The 25,638-nt window shown below is 37.7% G+C and overlaps 1 long non-coding RNA gene across 2 annotated transcripts in view; it reads right to left on the reverse strand.

Moving 5' to 3' along the window:
- LOC131380784 (uncharacterized) overlaps positions 1 to 25,638 on the reverse strand; it is a 115,814-nt gene that overhangs the window by 68,656 nt on the left and 21,520 nt on the right. Inside the window, exons 4-5 of one of the 2 annotated variants that reach the window (XR_009208976.1) lie at positions 4,887 to 5,051; positions 4,150 to 4,672 (exon numbers count right to left, since the gene is read on the reverse strand). This is a non-coding gene — a long non-coding RNA (uncharacterized LOC131380784). Of the gene's footprint in view, positions 1 to 4,149; positions 4,673 to 4,886; positions 5,052 to 25,638 lie in introns of those variants that run through there. The other variant, XR_009208977.1, reaches the window with a different exon arrangement.

Here is a 25,638-nt window from a genome sequence, read left to right on the forward strand (position 1 = left end):
CCTGATTGCTCTGGCTATGACTTCCAATACTATGTTGAATAGGAGTGATGAGAATGGGCATCCTTGTCTTATTACAGTTCTCAAGGGGAATTGTTCCAGCTTTTGCCTATTCAGTATGATGTTGGCTGTGGATTTGTCACAGATGGCTCTTATTATTTTGAGATATGTTCCTCTAAGGCCTCTAATCTGTTAAGGGTTTTTATCATGAAGACATGTTGGATTTTATCAGAAGCTTTTCTCGTGTCTATTGAGATAATCATATGTGTTTTGTTTTTAATTCTGTTTATGTGGTGCATCACATTTATTGATTTTATATGTTGAGAGAAGGTGATATGGTTTGGCTCTGTGTTCCCACTCAAATCTCACCTTAAATTGTAGCAATCCCCATGTCATGTGGGAGGGATGCAGTGGAAGATAATCGAATCATGGGGGCAGGTTTTCTTCCATGCTGTTCTCATGTTAGTGAATAAGTCTCACAAGATCTGATGGTTTTATACAGAAGAGTTCCAGTGTGCATGCTCTCTTGCCTGCCGCCAGGTAAGACATGTTTTGCTCCTCCTTCACCTTCCTCCATGATTGTGAGGCCTCCTCAGCATTGTGGAACTATGCAGCAGTTAAACCTCTTTTTTTTTTTTTCCTTTAATAAATTACCCAGTCTCGGGTATGTCTTCATTAGCAGTGTGAGAATGGACTAATATAGAAGACATGCTAGTGGCCAGCAAAGCAATGAAAAAATGCTCATCATCATTAAACATCAGAAAAATATAAATCAAAATCACAATGACATACCATCTCACACTACTCAGAATGGCTATTACAAACTCTAATAATAGCAGGTGCTGGTAAAGCTGCAGAGAAAAGGCAACATTTATACACTGTTGGTTGGAATGTAAATTAGTTCAACAACTGTGGAAAGCAGTTTGGAGATTTCTCAAAGAAAAGAAAACAGAGCTACCATTGAATCCAGCAATTCCATTGCTAGGTTATACCCAAAATAAAATAAATAGTTCCACCATAAAGACACATGCACTCATAGTGTTCATTGCAGCACTATTCACAACAGCAAAGACATGACATAACCTAGATGCCCATCAACATTAGATTGGATTGGATAAAGGATACAACATGGAATATTATGTGGTCATAAAAAAGAATGACACAACATCTTTTGCAGCAACATGGATGCAGCTAGAGGCCACAATCCTAAGTGAATTAATACAGAAACAGAAAAGGAAATACCATATATTCTCACTTATAAGTTGGAGCTAAACATTAGGTACTCATGGGCATAAATATGAAACAACAGACACTCTGGACTACTAGAGGGGGGAGAGAAGGAGGGAGTGTTGGTTGAAATGCTACCTATTGGATACTATGCTCACTACCTGGGTGGCAGGATCTGTACTCCAAACCTTGGCATCATGCCATATACCCGTGTAACAAATCTGCACATGTACCCTCTGTATTTAAAATAAAAGTGAAAATGTTTTTTAAAGTGCTAATCATTTCTGGAAACACCTTCACAGACACATTCAGAAATAATGTTTTGCCAGCTACCTGGACATTTCTTAGACTGGTTAAGTTATGCATAAAAGTATCCATCATAGATACTTACTAAGAGCCAATCACTTTGCTAGGCACTGACTATTGAGTAGCATAAAAGATAAACATAATCTGACCTCATGGAGCTTGAATTACAGTAAGGGAGACTTTGCACCAAATTAAGCATATATATTAATGGCAGTCTTGCCCATGTCCTCAATATATTAAATTCTATGCTCTAATGTCACCTACTCTGAAAAGATATTCCCAGGACAGCATGTCTAGATTCTTGAGTAAGAATGATACTACAATTTGCTTTTCTATTTAGTCATATAATAGCATTAATATATTTGTAGTATATGTATACATAAATCATATATTACATATAATAAACATACACAAAATATTAAACATGTAACATATTTAAACTGTAATATAATCTGTAACAAAGCAGGGGAACATTTATTTGTTATTTAACACATAAATTTTATTTGAAAAACAGAGCACTCATAGCAGAATATAGAACAGGAAGATGAAGATCAGTGTAATGGAAAAGACTTTTTTTCATTTCTAATGACACAGAGTAATATGAAAAGCACTTTAAAATGTTAAGTGTTTTATTTACTCCTTTTTGTTGTTGAATGTGAAATGACTATGAAAATGTGTGAAAAAATAATGGTTTTTCTCTAAAAAGTACACAGTTAAAAATATGCCCATCTCAAAATGAAAAATAGCATTTCTTGTTAGTTATTATATATTGATAACTAGATAAGTATGGATGAAAATGTGAGTGTGATACTAATACATCATGCAAGAAAGCCAAGCAATAAACCCTCATTTTCTCAAGAAAAATTACCCATTATCTTTACACTCCAAAAACAACTTTTGTATTTTTATATAGTAGTAGTAGATGTATTTTCAGTTCTTCAGATTCTGTTCAAGCTACTGAGTTTTAAGCTCATTTATTTTCACAAAAGTGCAATAGAAGGTTAATTTGCATTTTTCTATTACTGCATATTGTTTTTGTTTATTTTTCCCCTCCTTACCTGCCTTTCATTAGTTAGATTTTTGTCATTATTTCTTTCCTGATAACTTGAAAGTTGGAATTGTGAGGCAATTTTTTATTTGAGTGATTATATCTAAATTCTTAAGACATATTCCCCTATTTGATCTCCTTTATAAATTTCTAAACCTTATCAATGCCTAGATTTTTGCTAAAAACAAGACCATTACTTTAGGTTTTTTAACCTTCTGTTGTCCTTGACATTCTACCTTATAAACTTTCTTACATGTTAAGAAAAATTTTTGGCTCACAAAACTAGAAGACCAGATATAAGTCAGCCTTCAAGATTGGCTTGATCTAGTCACCCTATCTCTTGTTTTTCAGTAATTCTGTCCAATATAATTTATTGAAATTCACTCTGTGCTTGCTTCATTGCCAGCCTCAATTTTTTTTTTTTTCGTGATGTTAAAGTGGCTAAAGTATGTCAGACATCTGACCCCTACATCAGGAAAAAGGAAACCTATCTCTTTTGGTGGATGTCTTTTAAGAGAGAAGAAACTTCATTTCCAAAATCCTCCAGCAAGTCATTGTCCACGTCTCTTAGCCTCATCTTAGTTCATATATTCAATTTATATCCTTCATTTTGCCTAAGGGTTATGCTGTATGATGACTGGCTGAGGCCTGTATCATTGAACCGGTCATTATTACTCTTGAACAATAAAATTTAAAACTTCGAAGCGGAGTTTAGGTCAGTTGCCCTTAACGCAAATGAGATATTTGGAGAATTTTGAATTGCTCATTTTAAAAATCAAGTCACTGATTAAAAGAGGAAATAGGCAAGGCTCAGTGGCGGCTCACAACTGTAATCTCAACACTTTGGGAGGCAGAGGTGAGCGGATTGCTTGAGTTCAGGCTCAGAAGTTGGAGACCAACCTGGGCAATGTGGCAAAACCCCATCTTTCCAAAAAAAAAAAAAGAAAGAAAGAAAGAAAGAATTAGCCAAGTGTGGTGGCGCATGCTTGGGAGGAGCAGTTAAGCACAGAAGGTGGAGGTTGCATTAAGCTATGAGTGCACCACCGCACTCTAGTCTGGGCAAAAGAGTGAGACTTTGACTTAAAAAAAAAAAAAAAAAAAGAAAGAAAGAAATTAAAAGTAAATAAATAAAAGAGGGAACAGATGAATAGTTACCAACAATAACCTCTCCATTCATTATCACCATATTTATTTAAAATATACGCCAAGTCTTAGTTTTGAAGAACAAGAAAAATCAAAAATAAAAGGAGATATAAATATTGGAAATCAGCGACTGGAAGGGTTACAAATTTGTCATTTTATAATATTATCTTACAAGAAATAAATTAGAGTTCACTGAAAGTATAGATTATTGGATAAGATAACTGGGTACAAGATCAACACTTGAAAATATTCCACATCAGCATAACTGATTGGAACTTGTAATAATTTATTACATTTTCATACTCATAATAGTCACAAATATCTGTTAAATGTTAAAATAAACCTAATACATAATATGTAGTATCTTTATGTTTAAAGTTATAAAACCTTACTAAAAGACTTAAAACGTATTCCCCTATTTGGGGGACTGAATAGCATGATTAAATATTTAAATTTTTACAAAATAAAATGTCGGAAGAACAAAAAATGAGCCACAACATTCCTCACCAATATTTCTTTAGCACAGTCAAGGGAAAAAAATTTCACATTCTAACTGCTTTTACTTTAACATACTTTAAATAGAATCAGGAGCCACAACTCTGTGAGTACACATTCATAGTGAGTTCAGTTTGTTGATTTTTAGTAATATAACTTGTTGAAAGGACAAAGCTTACAATACCTAAAGAATGGAAGCAGAGTTTACATTTTATTCTGTGGCTTCTGGAAATGATCTAATTCAGTGTTTCTCATCTCCGTCTGCATGGGAGAATCACCTGGAATCTTTAAAAATTATTGATGTCTAAGTCTGTGCTGACCAATTACATCATATTTCTGGGAGTGATACCAGGCCTCTGGAATTTTTGAAAGTTTCCCAGGTGATTCTAAAGGAAATCTTGTGTGACAATCTCTGACTAAATTCCCCAACATAGGCTCTGTGACAATGGTGAGGAACTGCAGAAAAGAAAGAATGCAATAGCATTTTTCTGGAAATTTAGAAATATTGTTATAAATTGTTGGGTTACAAAGAAATTGATGGGCAAAACATCTTAACCATTCCAAGACAATATACTTTAAAAGACTAAAATGATTAGAGAACAGGACAGAATGTTTTGGAATCAAAACATCTTTCATTCTTATAAAAGTATAAAATTGCCCAGAAAATTACCTGGTGTGTTGCCATGAGAGATTCTGTAGATGTGTCCATTTCCTAATGCTGAAGCAGACATCCAGCCCCAAAGTAGACTCAGACGTGGTCAAGAGGGTGCAGACCAGAGTGGATGATGAGGAGGTGGCAAAGGTCAGGTGCAGATCTGGGGGCCAGAAAGCTTAGCTGAAACAAAAAAATTCAAAAGCAGGCTGAAAATTACGTAGGACCAAACCTGAGATTTCATGATACATTGTGTTTTTCTTTATTCCAGTCCTGACCTTAACAGTGGCTTGGAGACAACAAATGTGTGTTTTAGGGCATTACTGTTCAGTGCTATTTCCTCGAGATGATTTCTGCTTCACCTATATCAAATATCAGTTGTGAAGCATCTGAAAACAAGTTGTTTAGCAAGCAACAAGTTACAAGGTCTTATTCAGGCATATTATTAGTATTAGTAGAAGGCTATTTTCATAATTCATAGGGCTTCATTAAAATATGTTGAAATAATGTTTAAAATAGAGTTATTTTAGACTGGCTCTTTCCAAGTTACATTTTATGGGAAAATATTCCCCACTGGATGATTCTGAACAAGCTTTGCCTCTGGAAAGGATGATTTTTAAATAATTTTGGCAGTAATCTGATGTATTTTCTTTTTCTGTGATTGTTGTTTTAGTAATAAATATTTTTTAATTTAAGGTGACCATTTGTAAGAACATGGATAAACCTGAAAGAAGTTATGCTAAAAGTCAGTCAGTCAAAGAAAGACAGATATTTCATAACTGCTCTTACATGAGGCATCTAGCTAAATATACAGAAGTTAGACAACAGAATGGTGGACACTAGGAGATGAGGTTAGGTGAAAATATGGGGAGTTGTTCAACTGGCGTAATGACACACTACACAAGAGAAAATTCCAGAGATCTACTGTATCACATACTGCCTATAGTTAACAATACGGTATTGTATAAATTGAAATAGCACTTTTTTTTTATTAAGAGGGTAGATCTCATGCTAAATGTTCTTGCCACAAAACAAAACAACAACAACCAAAAAACACAAAAAAGGAAGAAAAGAAAACTTTTGGAGGTAATAGGTATGTTTATTACCTCAACTGTTGTGACTGGAACACGACTGTATATATGTGTCCAAACTCACCAAATTGTATACATTAGTTATATGCAATTTTTCATATACCAGTTATACCTCAATAAAGCTGGAAAGGGCCAGCCACAGTGGCTTACACTTGTAATCCCAGTACTACAGAAGGCTGAGGCGGGAAGATTGCTTGACTCAAGGAGTTTGAGAACAACCTGGGCAACACAGCAAGACTCTGTCTCTGCAAAACATTTTAAAATTTGCCAGGCATGGTGGCACACTCCTGTAGTCCTAGCTACTCGGGAGGCTGAGGCAGAAAGAGCTCTTGAGTCCAGGAGTTTAGAGTTATGGTCAGCTATGATTACACCACCAGACTTTAACTTGCAAGACAGAGCAATTCTTTCTCAAAAATAAAAAGCTGGGGCCGGGCACGGTGGCTCACGCCTGTAATCCCAGCACTTTGGGAGGCCGAGGTGGGCAGATCACGAGGTCAGGAAATCGAGACCATCCTGGCTAACACGGTGAAACCCCGTCTCTACTAAAAATACAAAAAATTAGCGGGGCATGGTGGTGGGCGCCTGTAGTACCAGCTACTCGCTACTCGGGAGGCTGAGGCAGGAGAATGGCGTGAACCCAGGAGGCGGAGCTTTCAGTGAGCCGAGATCTCGCCACTGCACTCCAGCCTGGGAGACAGAGCGAGACTCCGTCTCAAAAAATAAAAAAATAAATTAAAAGCTGGAAAAAATAAATATTTTTGATTTAGTGTCTTTAACTGTTAATACTAAGAATATATGTTTGTGGGATGACATAAGAGAAAGAAAAGATCTACAAAAAGAAATCGCAATCATTATTTTAAGTTAAGAATGCTATATAACCTTTTAAGTTTGGTAAATAAATATTTTCTTACAAAATTCTACGTTTAATAATCTCCACATTATTCACACATTATATGTTAAAACTCTAGCATGGCAGACTACCATTTTCTTTACTTCTTAATAATACAGGCAAAAATATTAGAGCTTAAGAGTTGATCATCTATAAAACATTAAATCAAATTTATAAGAAGTTTCCTACTGATGTATTTGCACCTTTTTATTTACCCTGTGACATTCAATTATTCTACCAGATACTTTTATGCTTCTTAGTCATATTAAAGTCTTCATAAACATAATTAGTGTCTCCAGTGTTGAAATATAAGATGTTATATAGAAAATGTTAAAAATATTTACATCTTTATAAATAATAATTTCTTTTTAGCTGATACACCAATTGAAGTTCCACTGAACTGTGTTTACTGGATAATAGTTCTACTGAATACTCTTAATGCCCTTTGGATAGGCCTAGCAAGCCCTGGCAAGCCGGGAATATTAATGCCAGGAAGACCAGTCCACGCCAAAGTCTTACAACCACACTGATCCCAAGACAACTTACATAGGTATCAGAAAAATTAGTTTTGGCCACTTTTCTGTCTCCTGGAAATAATACTGACAAAACTAGAAAATTCCAACATCACAGAGAAAAGTACTAGGACAACAGTGGGCTACAAGATCTTACGCCCACAGGCTAATACTTTGGGGCATACAAATTTCTTCCCCTCCTGTCTTCCTTCTTGGCCTATGACCTAAACCGTTTTACACGTGTCTCAGATCTTCCTACAATGTGTTGTTTTTCCTTGAACGTAGTTTCCCCCCTCCTCCATCGTAATATTATTAGCACGAGAAGGTACTTCTTTATGAGGGTGGTGGGAGTGTTGTCTGCTGTAACCTAAACCATACATGCTCAAACTCTCACTTCACTTTTGGTTCACCTCTATTTTGCAGTAAACAAAACATAAGTATTTTTAAAATTTCCTCTTACTATGTCTTTTACTTTCTAAAGTATTATCGATTGAATTGTGTCCCCAAAAAGACATATTGAAATCCTGATCCACAGTGCCTCAGATGTGACTTTATTTGGAAACATACGTGGAAAATCTTCTACTGAGAGACCCTCCTAATAAGCCCAAGTGAATTTGTGTCTTTACTTCCTAATGCGTCTTATTTTTATATTGCTGTTATTCTAATCATCATGTCAAGAAACATCTAAGAATAGAAATTGAATGCAATTTGCCTAAAAGCTCAGTTATCCAGACTCCTGCTTGGTAACCAAATAGAAGTTTAAAAAGTTCTGACAACAAAAATATTGGACTTAAAATATATTACCTTAAATCTGAGCCCTCGGTCGCTCTTGGCGCCTCCTCTGCCTGGTCTCCCACTTTGGCGGCACTTGAGGAGCCCTTCAGCCCACCGCTGCACTGTTGGAACCCCTTTCTGGGCCGGCCAAGGCCAGAGCGGGCTCCCTCAGCTTGCAGGGAGGTGTGGAGGGAGAGGCGCGAGCGGGAACCAGGGCTGCGTGCGCGGGAACCAGGGCTGCGTGCGCGGGAACCAGGGCTGCGTGCGCGGGAACCAGGGCTGCGTGCGCGGGAACCAGGGCTGCGTGCGGCGTTTGCGGGCCAGCTGGACTTCCGGGTGGGCGCGGGCTTGGCGGGCGCCACTCGGAGCAGCCAGCAGGCCCTGCCTGCCCGGGCAATGAGGGGCTTAGCACCCGGGCCAGCGGCTGCGGAGGGTGTACTGAGGCCCCCAGCAGTGCCAGCCCACCGGCGCTGCGCTCGATTTCTCACCTAGGCCTTAGCTCGCCGGGCAGGGCTTGGGACCTGTAGCCCGCCATGCCTGAGCCTCCCACTCTCTCCATGGGCTCCTGTGCGGCCAGAGCCTCCCCGACCAGCGCCACCCGCTGGTCCACGGCGCCCAGTCCCATCGACAGCGCGCAGGGCGCAGGACTGGCAGGCAGCTCCACCTGCAGCCCCAGTGCGGGATCCACTGGGTGAAGCCAGCTGGGCTCCTGAGTCTGGTGGGGATGTGGAGAATCTTTATGTCTAGCTCAGGGATTGTAAATACACCAATCAGCACTCTGTATCTAGCTCAAGGTTTGTAAATACACCAATTAGCACCCTGTGTCTAGCTCAGGGTTTGTGAATGCACCAATTGACACTCTGTATCTAGCTACTCTGGAGGGGCCTTGGAGAACTTTTGTGTCCATACTCTGTATCTAACTAATCTGGTGGGGACGTGGAGAACCTTTGCGTCTAGGTCAGGGATTATAAACGCACCGGGCGTGGTGGCTCACGCTTGTAATCCCAGCACTTTGGGAGGCCGAGGCGGGCGGATCACGAGGTCAGGAGATCGAGACCACGGTGAAACCCCGTCTCTACTAAAAATACAAAAAATTAGCCAGGTGTGTTGGCGGGCGCCTGTAGTCCCAGCTACTCGGAGAGGCTGAGGCAGGAGAATGGCGTGAACCCGGGAGGCGGAGCTTGCAGTGAGCCGAGATCGCGCCACCGCACTCCAGCCTGGGTGACAGAGCGAGACTCCGTCTAAAAAAAAAAAATAAATAAATAAACGCACCAATCAGTGCCCTGTCAAAACAGACCACTGGGCTCTACCAATCAGCAGGACGTGGGTGGGGCCAGATAAGAAAATAAAAGCAGGCTGCCCGAGCCAGCAGTGGCAACCCGCCTGGGTTCACTTCCACACTGTGGAAGCTTTGTTCTTTCGCTCTTTGCAATAAATCTTGCTACTGTTCACTCTTTGGGTCCACACTGCCTTTATGAGCTGTAACACTCACCAGGAAGGTCTGCAGCTTCACTCCTGAAACCAGCGAGACCACGAGCCCACCGGGAGGAACGAACAACTCCAGAAGCACCGCCTTAAGAGCTGTAACACTCACCGCGAAGGTCTGCAGCTTCACTCCTGAGCTAGCCAGACCACGAACCCACCAGAAGGAAGAAACTCCGAACACATCCGAACATCAGAAGGAATAAACTCCAGACGCGCCACCTTAAGAGCTGTAACACTCACGACGAGGGTCCGAGGCTTCATTCTTTAAGTCAGTGAGACCAAGAACCCACCAATTCCGGACATAAATCCATGCTCCCAGCTCAATGGAAATATTTTGGGCTCTCATTCAAAGCCTATGCCCTCTTAATTTATAGACGGGTTTACAAGCGAAATTCACTATTTTCAGATCAAATGCACAGAAATGTAAGAAATTCCTCAAATTTAGTATATTTTATTTTTGAAGCAAACACATTAAAGAAAATGCTAAATATATTTTGAAAGGTACCAACAGATTAAACTGCCATGCATTAAAAACTTATATTAGCATTTTAAAATTCTCTTGAGTTTTTACCTGTGTATACATCTTTCATAGTAAATGCTGTATATTTATAAAAATGTATTCTTTCTACGTTATCTCTTTAAATCAAATATTTTTTCCATGCCATTACTTATTGGCCATTACAACCATTTTAATGTCTGCATAATATTCTACTTTTTAATTTCATTCCATTAAAACTATAAATTAAAATAAGTAGATAGCAACAAACAACGGCAGATGCAACTGTAGCTTATAGGGATGAGCTGAATGATTATTTAAAGTTGATATGTATATCAGTTTGTTCTCACACTGCTATAAAGAACTGACTGGGACTGGGTGGTTTATATTAAAAAGAGGTTTAATTGATTCATAGTTCTTCATGGCTGGAAAGGCTTCAGGAAACTTACAATCATGGCAGAAAGGGAAGCAGGCATGGCCTTCCTGGTGGAAGGTGAGAGAGATCATGTGAAGAAGGAACTGTCAAACACTTACGAAGCCATCAGATTTTGTGAGAACTCACTACCACAAGAATAGCATGGGGGAAACTGTCCCCATGATCCAATCACCTCCCACCAAGTCCCTCCCTCAAAACGTGGGTATTATGGGGTTTACAATTCGAGATGAGATTTGGGTGGGGACACAGAGGAAAACTATCTTAATATGTAAACTCTAACATAACAGTACAATGTTCCTCAATAGCTATTGCATGATTTATTGTAATACTGTATACCTAGAGTTATTCAAAAGGTTTTAATTTTTATGTATCTGTTGGTTACTAAGTCTGAAAAGCATGCAATATCCAAGACATGTTAGTCATCTTTGTAGAATATTTAGGACTACTTTAGCTTAATAGAAGATGTTTCAGATATAGAGAAATAACTAATTAACCACACTTGCTTGATTGGGACAGGCTAAGTGTATAAAACACTTTGCTGCCTAATTTTCCAGCTCTGGTTGCAGCTAGAATAATAATCAACCAGTCCTTATACTGGGAAAGAAACCATGCACTGTTCCGGTGGGAAAATCCCTGCTGGTAAGGAAATATTAATATAACCCAAGCCACAACATTGCATGGGATCCAACAAGTTGCGAAAATCGCCCCATTCTGCAATGAAACTAGATTTTGAAACTCCTTTGGAAAGACTCTTCCTTACAAAACAAAAATAACAAAAATCAGTTGAGGGATGTATTAACCTAATTATTAAAATATGTATAGGTGACTTTTTAAGAGAAAAGAAACATGCATTTTCTTCTCATAACAACAATTACAGATGATTAGACCTACTTAAATTTAAACTTCCCAATTTGCTAACTTCTGGATTTGTTTTAATGGTAAGGGAAGGGGAAATATGATTTGTTTTTAAAGAAGCATGAACTGAATCAGACAATTGATACACATCACTCAATTTAGTAATTATGACATTGCTATGGAATATTAATTACAGATGAGGAAACAGTCCATGAGAAAAATACATGGCAAATAAATGGGATATTCAAGATTAAAATTCTGATACTCCTTTCTTCCTGTATTCTGTTAACTTGATAGGTCTTTCCCAAGTTCAAAGAACCACAAAGGATCCTTCAAAACTATTAAGACACCTTCTTTCTTTCTGATTTAAACTCTAGCTGGAACTATTTCAGCTGCTCCTGTATGTCTCTCAATTGCATCAAAATTTAGTTCTCAGTATCTGCAATCTATGGTCTAGTAGCAAAAGAAAAGAAGGTAAAAAGAGGAATAAAGAAAAATAGAATAGTACAGTTGAAAAAAGATAAAAAGATGTAGAAGAGAAAGTAGATGAGAAAATAGAAACACAACCCCAATTCCCTACGTTTTAGCTACTGTACTTGAGAAATGTAGTGATAGTGTGTTTCAAGAGCCCCCAGCTAAACTGGAGTTCCAGCACCGGAGTGGCTAGCAAGAAGAGTGGGACATAGGTGGCTACAGTGTGCCTTCCCCAGGATACTTCTTTTACCTGCTGGGCAGACTGATACCTAATTGTCTGACCCATGACAAGGTAGTTCTCAACAGGAAAATAGTTTATACTGGAAGACAACTGTATTGTCTTGTGGCTCTAGTCTAACCTATGCCCACTTTATGCCATAACCATTACCTTGTCCCTGAACCTTGTGTTCTTTCTCGCATTCTGGGGAAAACTTGGCCTCGGATTCTTCGGGGGGAAGACACAAAGTGGTTATATAGCACCACAATAGGAAACAGGTTCAAAGATTTTTACTTACAGATTCTGGGCAGGGTGCAATGAGCTGGGAGGGCAGCCCACTGTCCCTGAGTCACATGAGGCAAGAATGAAGAGTCAGGCAGAGAGAGAGAGAGAGAGAGTGCAAGTGTGGCAACTAGTAGTATATGTAAGAGAATAGGCTGTGAGTCACTGTAAGCTCCCAGGCAAATGCCTCAGTGGTCCATGTATTAGTCAGGGTTCTCACACTGCTAATAAGGGCATACCTGAGACTGGGTAATTTATAAAGGAAGGAGGTTTAATTGACTCACATGGCTGGGGAGGTCTCACAATCACGGTGGAAGGTGAATGAGGAGCAAAGTCATATGTTACATGGTGGCAGGCAAGAGAGCTTGTGCAGGGGAACATTCATTTATAAAACCATTAGCTCTCATGAGACTTATTCACTATCATGAGAACAGTATGGAGGAAACCACCTCCATGATTCAGCTATCTCCACCTGCCCTTGACACACGGAATTATTACAGTTCAAGGTGAGATTTGAGTGCAGACACAGCCAAACCATATCAGTTCATTTAAAGGAAATGGAGGGACAAGCTGGGAGCCCAGTCTGGTAAATAAGAGAGAAGCCTCTAAGCTGTTATCTCACTATCAGTTTCGGCCTTTTGGGTGTGGTGTTCTACTTCTAATGTCTACACAGCAACTTTGCTGTGATGTTCCCATGATAGCATGTATGTGTAATCTTATATTTCAACTCTGTTTTTTTTTAAGTGTCCTGGGTTAAGTTTTGAATTTGTTGAGAGCTCTGAATGCTGACAAAATAAATGGAAAAAGCAATTCTAGAATTTAGAGTAAGACCGATACATCACACATTGCATATTTCATCAACTGTCATCTCAGTTTCAATTTTTCTTTAGGATAAATCTGCCAGGAAGTCAGCCAGTCTTCATATCTTGACTTCGTTATCTCTGCAGTATTTGGTACCATAAAATAATTTTTAAACAGAAGCAGAAGGAAATGCAACTGCATACCATATCTTGTGTGATGTCCCTGGGATTTGTATTTATTGCCTCTGCAATCTCATTCCTTATCAGTACTTGCAAAGTCCACCTATGACTGACAGTCCACTTAGCCAGCAAATGTGACATATTTTGTATTTTGCACTTTAAAAATTATCTAAAACACATTAGCAATTCTTTGAAAATATGGCAGCATAACCTGAAAAAAAAAAAATGAGAGTACTGTCATTCAGTATACTCCAGTTGCAGTCCATTGTCTAAATCCAGATTCAGGATTCAAGGTCTACCTGTGCTACTTTCTGGCTGGGTAGCATGGGTAACTTCGCTTAAGCTGTCTGTGTTTCATTTTCTATTTGTAGAAGAGAGAAAACAGTACCTATCTCCTACTGCTATGGCGATTAAAGGAGATAATTCTTGGAAAAGAGTATAATATCATGCTGTCCTCTGCAGAGTACACTCAACAAAAATAGTAAACATCACTGTTATGATTATTATTATTATTACTGTTATCACCAATGTAAAATACCTGAAGAAATAATCTCACACACCCACAGGTAGTCTAGAAATATCCCTTCCCTACACTGTTGACTATACAATGTTTATTACTCCAATTTGTTAATAGCCAATTTGCTTCAAAACTGTACATGCATACAGGTCAGGTGAGAAGAAAAGAAAATCATGTATTATTTGTGAATCAATTAAATAAAATGCATTTTGTATGTGGTTTCTAGGCATTTGAAAGGAGACTGTATATTTATGCTGGCAAATATGGCCTAAATGAGCTTTGAGGGGCAGGATGTCTCAATAATCTTACACCACAGAGGCTGAGTATAACCAGCACTCTAAGGATGACCAGGTGGGAGTCCTGTGTGTTTCTCTCACAGAACATTTGTGGTCTCTATGTCTCCTGAAACATCCTGTAGATACATAGAACTACTGCATTTCTGTATTTATCGCAAATCAGTGTTGATGCAACAAAAAAGTGAATATACACAGTTATCTTAAAGAACGATGACTTTTACTCTGGAATAATATACAATTTACTAATTCAAGATGTCTCTTGAATAGTTAAATATAAAGCCCAAATAATGAAGATGTCATGAAGGCAAGCCTTCTAGTTCATTTCAGCAATTATCTGTCTCCTATGTAGAAAATGGATACACTAGTAATTGCAAAAGTGATACCTGCATGACTATTTTACCACTAAAAATTTGTGCTGTTACCCTATGTGTAATGTCAATCAACAAAATTTAGGCCGGGCGCGGTGGCTCACGCCTGTAATCCCAGCACTTTGGGAGGCCGAGGTGGGCGGATCACGAGGTCAGGAGATCGAGACCATCCTGGCCAACATGGTGAAACCCCGTCTCTACTAAAAATACAAAAAATTAGCCGGGCGTGGTAGCGGGTGCCTGTAGTCCCAGCTACTCGGGAGGCCGAGGCAGGAGAATGGCGTGAACCCGGGAGGTGGAGCTTGCAGTGAGCCGAGATCGCGCCACTGCACTCCAGCCTGGGCGACAGAGCGAGACTCCGTCTCAAAAAAAAAAAAAAAAAAAAAATTTAGTTAAATATATTTTATAAAAACGTATTTTAAGTTTCCTCCCTGTGGCTTGCTAAATGACAGTCATGTTACAACTCTGTAATAACATAGTTTGTCACAGATATGCTGAGATCCACAAAAGCAGAAGATGCTAACGGGCACTATTGTAAGAACTGAATTGTGATGCCTTCTTCTACAATTACCAGAAATGACTAGGGAAAACGTCATGAGATCGTTTGAGAAAGTTTTCAAAAGTGAATTAAAATTTAGTGTGGGTATTATCACTGACTAAGCATTCCTGAAAAATCAGTTGAGGTTTCTGTGAGTAAAGTAAAGCTACTCTGGGCATGACAGTACAACAAAGAGAACAATAAAACTCTTCAACCAGTGATAGCCTTATATTACATTTGTTGAAGGGAAAGCAAACAAACAAACAAAACGTGGCATTTGTATCAGTTAAGTCTGGGTACCATTAAGTAAGAAAAATAACTGTAATGAAAAGAGAAGTATGACTTTCATTCTAAACTTCTGCTTAATCTTCCATTTTGTCAGATTTAAGCTTCTACTTTTTCATCTGCCTTAGGTCTTTTGAGTTGCAAACATGTTCTCTTACTTTTAAGATGTAATTATCTTTTCCATAAAAAAAAATCCTCCTGAACAATCTATTTTATTCCACTGGAAAAAAGTTGAAATTCAAGTCAAACACCACTATTTTTTTTTCCAGCAAGGCTTTCATAATGGAATACTACAGTTTGCTTAATTTACTATTTAAAAAAAAATTCCATATATTACTCCGTAACTCTCTATGTAGTCAAAATTGTTGAACAACTCTTTCATAAAACTATTTCCATTTTTAAACTTTAATTTATGCCTTGAACATCCCTATATTTTAACATCTCAGGGTTAATCCTTGCTCTTACACTTGAAAAAGTTTGAATATTGCAGCGATTATTATTAACAACATCTATCAAAAAAAAGGAAAACAACAATTTCTATTATTTCTGAATGTCCTCTAGGAATAATAGGAATCACTGTATCATGATTTTGCCTCTACATCTGTGATTAATTTGTTTCATTTGTTGTAATTTTTTGTTATTAAAATCCTATCTTTTTATCAATTTCTATTTGTGACCTCTAACTTTGCTCTTGCATCAGTGACAGGCTGTAGCAAAATCTTAATTCACCATGCCACAACTATGCTCCATTGGTCACAAAGGGAATTCTTTATTGGACCAGAGATAGTACAAAGTTAGTGCAAAGTCACCATCCAGATTACTAAAACAACTTTGAAAGTCAGGTGTATAACTATATTCATGATGGACAACACATTAATAGCATCATCATATGTAATTTAGATTCATAGCTTTTACAACATATTAAAAAAGTACAAAATACTAGTAGGCATCATTGGCTTTTATCTTTCAGCTTCTAAATATGCATTATAATAAGAGTAATAAAATCTATTACTGCTCAGAAGCTGAATCCTGTGATGTATAAAATAAATTAACACTATGCCATACACAAGCTTTCCCACTGATCTTTTATGGTAACCTTCAGTTTTCCAGTAGGTGACCACTTGCAGTAATTTGTCTCTAACCAGTGGTCACACATGCTGAGGATGAAGCTTTTATAAGGCCTTAATCTAATTTGAAAGAAAAGAACAAACCTTGGATATTTTCCAAAAACTAAAGATATTCCCTCTGTAGCTCTTTCTCCCTCTATTTATTTTTGAGACAGAGTCTCACGCCCAGGCTAGAGTAAAGTGGCGCAATCTCAGCTCACTGCAGCCTCTGAATCTCAGGTTCAAGTGATTCTCCCTCAGTCTCCCGAGTAGCTGGGATTACGGACATGCACCACTATGCCTGGCTAATTTTTATATTTTTAGTAGAGATGCAGTTTCACCATGTTGGTCAGGCTGATCTCAAACTCCTGATCTCAGGTGATCCATCTGCCTCAGCCTCCCAAAGTGCTGGGATTACAGGCATGAGCCACCGTGCCTGGCCCCTGTCTCTTTAATACATACCATATTTTGTATTATTGTCATTGCATTTCATATGTAGTTCACAGTCCACAGTCACACACACACGCACACACATACACACACGTGCACACACACACAGGCACAAAAGTCATCGTAGGGGCTGGGTGTGGTGGCTCATGCCTGTAATCCCAGCACTTTGGGAGGCTAAGGCGGGCAGATCACCTGATGTCGGGAGTTCGAGACCAGTCTGACCAACATGGAGAAACTCCATGTCTACTGAAAATACAAATTTAGCCAGGAGTGGTGGTGCATGCCTGTAATCCCAGCTACTCGTGAGGCTGAGGCAGGAGAATCGCTTGAACCCAGGAGGTGGAGGTATCAGTGTGCTGAGATCTCACTACTGCACTCTAGCCTGGGCAACAAGAGTGAAGCTCTATCCTACCCACCCCCCCCCAAAAAAAAGTTATGGCAGGTTGTATAATGGCCCCCCAAGGATATCAAGCTCCTAATCCCTGGACATGTGAATGTTACCTCCTATGGGGGGGGGATGGGAAATAACCTTTCCAGATTTGATTAAAATAAGGGTATCGAGACAGTGAGATTATCCCGGATAATATAGGAGGCCTCTAAACACAATCAGAAGTGTCCTTAGAAAAGGGAAGCAAAGCCAGATTAGACTATAGAATGGAGAACAGACCAAATGATAACAGAAGTGGACAGAGACTAGAAGATGCCACACTCCTGGCTCTGAAGATGGAGAAAGGGACCGTGAACAAAGGAATGAAAGGAGTACAGCTCTAGATACTGAAAACGTCGGGGAAACATGTTCCCAGTGAAGAGTACCACTGGGAATAATACAAAATATGTTATACACAATAATATGGTATATATTTGAAATACAATAATACAAAATATGGTATATATTTGAAATGGCTCCCAGTTTCAAATATCATTACATTTAGGGAATAGAATAATTTCTTGGCAAAAGCTGAACCTATATTACTTAAAGTTGTCTCAGCAACTGCCCTGCTTCTAACAGGTTCTGTTCCACCATTACTGATGAAGAAGCAGCAGAAATATTTTCTGTCACAGGCTCTTATATCTCTAACTTCTCCCTAAATCTTTCCAGAGATTATGGGATCAGAAATGGGCAAATGAAACAAATGCAGCCAATTTCTAGGTGGCCAGGGACCCAAGGCCTGGAAAAACTGTGAAGATATAACAATGTATCTATCTCAGGAACATGTGCTGAGTTTGCCAGAAAATAAGGAGCAGGAGATATCACAGCGCATTTATAAGGTCTAGGAATTATGAGGCAGTAGGAGAAGCCAATTGAGAAGATACACACAAACCAGAATACAATTAAAGTGAAACCATGTTGTCCAGAAAAAAAGACAAAGAGAATATATCACTCCCATGGTGTCTGTGGTTCAAGGACATTTTCTGTCCTTAACAAGTCTATGAGGATCTCTGCATCTGGTAACAAAAATGGCCCTGGCTACAGTAACGTAAATACTTCCAAAAATATTGTTTGAATTTTTTAATGTACTTATTTTAATCAGATGCTCTACATTGTACTTTCTCTTTCCTTCTTTCTTTTTTGAGACTGAGTCTCACTTAGTTGCCCAGGCTGGAGTGCAGTGGCATGATCTTGGCTCACTGCAACCTCCAGCTCCTGGGTTCAAGTGATTCTCCTACCTCAGCCTCCCCAGTAGCTGGGACTGCAGGAATGTGCCACCATGCCTGGCTAATTTTTTGTATTTGTAGTAGAGACGGGGTTTCACCGTGTTAGCCAGGATGGTCTCCATCTCCTGATCTCGATCTCCTGATCTGCCTGCCTCGGCCTCCCAAAGTGCTGGGATTACAGGCATGAGCCACCACACTTGGTCTCTTTCTTTTTTTAAAGGACATTATTAGAATTTGAATATATTTTGTATGATTTTGAAGTAATGATTAAATCTCACGCTTCCTGAATCATATAAGGTCTGCACGTATCATGTGAAGCCTGGGCTCTGAAATTGAACACATCCAGTTTGCTCTCAAATTTTTCACGTAGCATCTATGGAACCTTGGAATGTAACTAAACCAACTTACTCAGATCTAAGGTTACTCCATAGAGTAATTGTGTTGGTTCATATAAAGCATCTTACCCAGTGCCTGACAAATAGTAACTGTTAAATAACCACTGGTCATTCTCTCTCTTGCCATTATGCTAGAAGACAGTTTAGTTGGCCAGTAGAGTTTGGGAATGTAGGAGAAAATAATGGAGGAGGGATGAAATTAGAATGGTAAGCTTATAGAATTTTATTTTTCTATTGATCATCACTAAAAATTATACTTCTTTAAAAACTAAGTTGTACAATACTAAGTATGGGGGCAAACCCTCGGCCCATTCATTCTCCCTGCTTCTGCTCCATTTTGCATTTCAGGGAGGCTCACCCCTACAGACTCTTAAGCTATTGTGTCTGCTGGCTTTGGCAGGGATCAGCGAGCAGAAAGGTCTCACGGAAGACTGGAGCCTGGAATAAGAGAGAAGCTAGAGTATTTCTTCCTCCTCTCTCTCCCTGCCTCTAGTGACATCACTGGTGTACACCTGCATCTCTTCTATGGTTCCAGCTGCCACCAAACTGTTCCACTACAGATCAAGCTTCCCCCAGGTGACTATAATCTTGGACACCAATAACACTACTTCGTCCCTTGTCCTTTTATCCCTCTTGGTCTTCCTAAGCTCTAGGTGGACTTAGTTTCTCATTTTGCTTCTCAGCTCTTTCTCTACCTCTTGTTTCCATTTACTTCATTAGATGCTGACAGCTATAGTGTGGGGTAAATAAAAGCTGCCTCTCATCTTCTCTGAGCATCTGCATTAGTTCATATTGTGACTGCTTATTTACTTTCTTCCCTATTCCATTGCTACTTTGTGAGAATGATATTCATGTTATTTTGATCACTGATATATCCTAAGTGCTTAGCACACACAAAAAAGTGCTGAAAACATTGCTTGAACTTATGGTTGTTATCAAGGTTTTCCAATGCTAGCCACTATTATACTAGACTAAGTTGATTAAAGGTCTTCCAGAAACCTGGAAGATACTTAAAAATTACAGCAACTGTCACTGTATTTGCATGCATTGCCAATAATAACATCACTTTGCTAAAATGGAGAACACGATAGTCAATAGCATAAAAGGTAGTTATCACATTTATCTTATTAATATGTTAAAATGAATTTTAAAATTAAAATGAGTTATTTAAGAATAAAAAGTCAAATCACAGACTATGAGGAAAATATTTGCAAACCACATATCTTTTTATAAAGTCATTGTCCAAAATACTCAAAAGATCTTGAAACTCAACCGTAAGAAAACAACAACCCAACTGAAAAATACGCAAAAGATCTGAATGGATACCTCACCAAAGAAGATATACAATAGAAAAATAAGCATATGAAAATGTGCTCAACATCATTTGTAATTAGGGAAATACAAATTGAAATGGCAATGTGATACCACTTCACACCCATTAGAATGACATACATCCATAGAAACCTGACAATATCAATTGCTAGTAAGGATGCATAGCATCAGGAACATTCATTTTTGCTGATGAGAATGAAAAATGGTACAGACACTTTGGAAGAGAGTATGGCACTTTCTTGCAAAGCTAAATGGAGTATTAATATGCAATTCAGCAACTGCACTCCTAGGTATTTACCCAACTGATCTGAAAACATATCTATGCAAAAATACGCATGAGTTTTTATAGAAGCTTTATTCATAATCATGAAAAAATGGAGCAGCCAAGATACTCTTTAAATAGTAGAATACATTAACAAAATGTTTTACATTTCTACATTGGGATACTATTCAGTGATAAAAGGAATGATACCAGTGTTTACCAGGGATGTGTGTGTGTATGTGTACATGTTTATACATGTTTGTGGTTTTCTGTTTGAATTGGTAAAATACAGGAGAATTGTTAAAGTGGTGAAACTTCTGTATAGTATTGTAATGACAGAAATGCTATAGTATCTATGATACTGAAAGGTAATGCTAAGTGACATTTTGCATTGTCAAAACCCAAAACACTTCCCATAACAAAAAGTGAACTTCAATTCATGCAATGTTTTAAACAAGCATTTAGGATATGGGGATAACTTAAAATGGAATGTAGACTATTACAAGATAATTTAAATGTATTACAAACATATGAAACAGTGTCACTGAAGGGGATGGGGGAAAAAGGTGCTGACCTAAGTAATTTCGAAAATGAGTGAAGTCTCTAAGAAAGAAGATAAAAGTAGCAGTATACAAACACTGTACACTAGTTGATAAAGTTGTGTCCGTGGGATTCACTTAATAATTCTAATTCTAATTCTGATAATTCTACTTAATAATTCTATACTATACATATATACTGTAATAAAACAATGGGTGGTTAATGATGAAAGCTAGGTTTCTCTCATTGGTGTCATGGGAGTTTACAGATAAGAAAGGAGAAGCTAGAATGATCCATGTGTCATGAATTAGCATTGAAGGGATCAATAGAAACTCAGGTTTACATTCATATAGATACGGATGACTAAACAGATAAATATTTATAGACAGGTAACACAAGTAAGTACATATACAGGTATTTCCTTGTTCTACCAGTGGAGGGATGAGAAGCAAAGACTTCAGTTGCACTAAGCACACCAAACACATTATCCAATGAAAAGAACCAGGGCTCCTTGAGAAAAAGGCTGGTTCTAGGACTAGGGCAGGTAATATACTTGAGGAGCCTACAGCATTGTGTAGTGTCATAAAGTATGAAAGTAGTCGCCCTTCCTCCCACACACCACACACACACACACACACACACACGCACACACACACAATGATGGGGTATGTCAAAGAAACAAAAGAGCCAATGGAAAAAAGCTTCCAATGGCTAAAATTGAAAAATTTTGAGCAAGAAGATAAAGTAGTGATGAATTATAATCAAAATATAAAATAAATATCCATGAGTCCATACTGACATAAATAAATGAATAAATAAATGAATGAACCAGAACAGAAAAGTCTTCAATGCAGAAAAATGTCAAATAAATTGAGTAGATTTTCTGTCCTTACTACCCTTTCCTTAATTTGGGCTGCACAGAGTGACTACTTTCTAAAGAATACAGTATGCAAGGTGGGTCGGGAGGAAGAGGAACTTTGCCGTGAAAAAAACAAAAATCTGACAGAAAATACATCAGTGAGGAGATTAGGTAAAAAATAAGTCAAGTTGATAATATGGAGTATTGGCATGATGTAATAAGAATGGCTTTAGCTTTAGCTCTGTGGTCTTCTGCCCCAAAACTCACTCCTCTAGTCTATGCCTGAGTAAACCATCTGACAAATCTCAAATGAAAGACATTTTACAAAATACTCATTCTACCAAATTCCACCAATTCTCCTCAAAGTTCTCAAAACTTCAACAGGGAAAGTCTGAGAAAAAGTTACACCAAGAAGAGGCTAAGGAGACATGACTAATAAATAGAATACTAATTCTGAATGAGATGCTAGCATAAAAAACCAAAGGAGATCAGGTAAAAATTAAGGCAATCTGAATAAAATATTAATTACAGTAGATAATGTGTCAATATTGGTTCATTATTTTTGACAAATGTATATTCTAATGTAATCTGTTAATAACAGGGTAAACTGGGTGTTAAATTGTATTCTTCCATTTTCATGTTGCTGATAAAGACATACCTGAGACTGGCAATTTACAAAAGAAAGAGATTTATTGGACTTACAGTTCCACCTGTCTGGGGAGGCCTCACAATCATGGCAGAAGGCAAAGAGGAGCAAGTCACACCCTCCGTGGATGGCGGCAGGCAAACAGCGAGCTTGTGCGGGGGAACGCCTCTTTTTAAAACCATCAGATCTCGTGAGACTTACCCACTATCACAAGAACAGCATAGGAAAGACTCGCCCTCATAATCCAATTCCCTTCCACTGGGTTCCTCCCATAACACATGGGAATTGTGGGAGTTACAATTCAAGATAAGATCTGGGAGGGGACACAGCCAAACTATATCACAAATAAATGGAATTCTGTGTACTGTCTTTGAAATTTTCTGTAAATACAAAACTACTCTCAAATAAAACTTTTATTACACAACGGAATATGATTCAGCCGTTAAAAAAAAATTGAAATCCTGCCACTGGCAGCAACATGGATGAAACTGGAGGTCATCACGTTAAGCGAAATAAGCCAGGCTTGGGTAGGCAAATATCACATGTTCTCACTCATCTGTGAGCTAAGAAAGTGGATCTAATGGAGCTAGAGTGTATAGTGGTGGATACCAGAGTTTGGGAAGAGTAGAAGGGAAGGAGAATAAAGAGAAGTTGGTTAAGGCATACAAACATACAGTTAGATAGAAAAATAAATTCTAGCATTCAAGAGTACAGTAGGGAAATTATGGTTAGTAATAATTTATTGTATATTTCAAAATAGCTAGAAAAAAACAATTGCAATGTTCCCAACACAAAGAAAAGATAAATGGTTGAGGTGATGGATATCCCAATTACACTGATTTTATCATTACACATATTCAGTCATCAAAATATCACCTGTACCCCAAAATATAACTCTTAAATGTCAATAAAAATTATTTCATATAAGAAATCAATTACATCAAAATGAATCTATAAATTCAAAGCAATTGAGATCAAATTAATCAAAGGAGTTTTTTACATAGACAAGCTAATTATTAAAATTATATGAAAGAGCAACCATTCAAAAAATAGCAAAGAATCATCAAAGAACAAGTTCAGAAGACTGTAATTAATGATGCAGCAATTTTTATAATTATTTTTCATAATATAATTATATTTTAGGGATAATGTAATTGGGGAAAATGACCTATCTAATAAATTATCCTAAGATAAACTTGCATTCAAAGATAAAAAATAAACTGGATTTCCATTTTATACTAATGATTAATGTTATTGGCATTAAAATACTAAACGTGAACAATTAAAATACTCTGGAACAAAACAGAAAAGAATAACTTCATGACTGCAAGATAATCAATAATTTTGTAATAATGTGTTTTAAAAATCAAAATCAAAATGGTGGCACTCTATTCAAATACATTGAAAAATAAATCTCTGTGTATCACAAAATGATTTAAAAGGCAAACCACAGACTACATAAAAAAAATGTTTGAACAAGGTGGCCATCAAAGGGACACAGATCTGAGATGATAAAGATCTCTCACAATACAAAAATAAGACAGACTGCAAATAGTTAAGAAAATAAGAGATAGTGGCAAAGACTATAAATAGGCAGTTCACTGAAAAGGGAAATAAAATGACTAATAAGAAAAACAGATAATCTACTTCATTGCCAGTGAGAGCAATCCAAGTTAAAACTATGAGAAGCTATGACACCAATCTGTGTCTCAGAAGCATTGGTGAAACTATACACAAACAGGATTTCACCCTCACTGCTTTTGAGATTTAGTTGGCACCAACATTCTAGACAGGAAAGTGGAAATATCCATTTAGCCTGTACCCTACTATCAAGGAATTCAGTTCCTAGTTACATATTTTAAAGTAGTATTTAAAAAAATTGACCACATTCCCAGTAAAAAAAAAAAAAAAAAAAAAAAAAATTGTAGTACAATCTCATACAAATACACTTTTTTTAAGGAAAAAACAAGGTCTGTGAAACAATACCCTTACTATGTGTGATACATTCAGATATTTTCTTTTCTTTTCTCTCTTATTCCATTCCATTCTGCTTCAATTTTTAAATATTAAGGAGACATGTGCAAGAATGTTTATTGTGTATTTTTTGTAACAATGAGAAAATATAAAATAGCTATCAAGCGAAGAATGAATGTATAGTGAATAAATGAAATAGAGAACATTACATCAACCTAAATAAATCTTAAAAATACATTGAGATAAAAATTAGGCCCAGAATCATACTTTCATATAAAATTTACAGACATACAAAATGAAATTATTTTGAGGTGTAAACATATTTAATAAAAATATATGATATGCACTTGAATGATAACCATGAAATTTGGGATTTACACCTCTAGGGAGTAAAGGAGAGAGTATGGAACTGAGAAATCCTATAAAGGAGGTTTTAGTTATATTTATAAAGTTGTATTGCTTAAACTAGAGGGTAAGCACTTGGGAATCCATGTAGTATTCCATTTTTAGTGTGCTTAAAATATTTCATTATAATAAAAAGAACCCAATATACAGAAATAATTATAAGAAGCAAGCTTTATAGCTATTGTGATACTTTGCATAATAACTTTATTCAAGCTAAAATAATTAATTCAAACTTGGTGTCCTCTTGGAGTTAAGATCTGGCATATTTCCAAAAAGCTCACTGAGTGAATTCATCATATTTGCATCTGGTTTTGAATCTTTATTAAACCACCTTGATCTGTTCAGTTTTCCTTGTCACTGAAAGCCCCGAAGTGAATTGGTAGTTTTTTTCATATGTAAGAAAAGTTTGCTGGTCGGACACGGTGGCTTATGCCTGTAATCCCAGCACTTTGGGAGGCAGAGGTGGGTGGATCTCCTGAGGTCTGGAGTTTGAGACCAGCCTGTCCAACATGGCAAAGCCCTGTCTCTACTAAAAATACAAAAATTAGCTGGGCATGGGGGCGTGTGCCTGAAATCCCAGCTACTTGGGAGGCTGAGGCAGGAGAATCGCTTGAACCCGGGAGACGGATGTTGCAGTGAGCCCAGATCAA

The sequence above is a fragment of the Hylobates moloch genome, unplaced genomic scaffold (assembly GCF_009828535.3).
Source record: "Hylobates moloch isolate HMO894 unplaced genomic scaffold, HMol_V3 SCAFFOLD_1, whole genome shotgun sequence".
Taxonomy (NCBI): Eukaryota; Metazoa; Chordata; class Mammalia; order Primates; family Hylobatidae; genus Hylobates; species Hylobates moloch.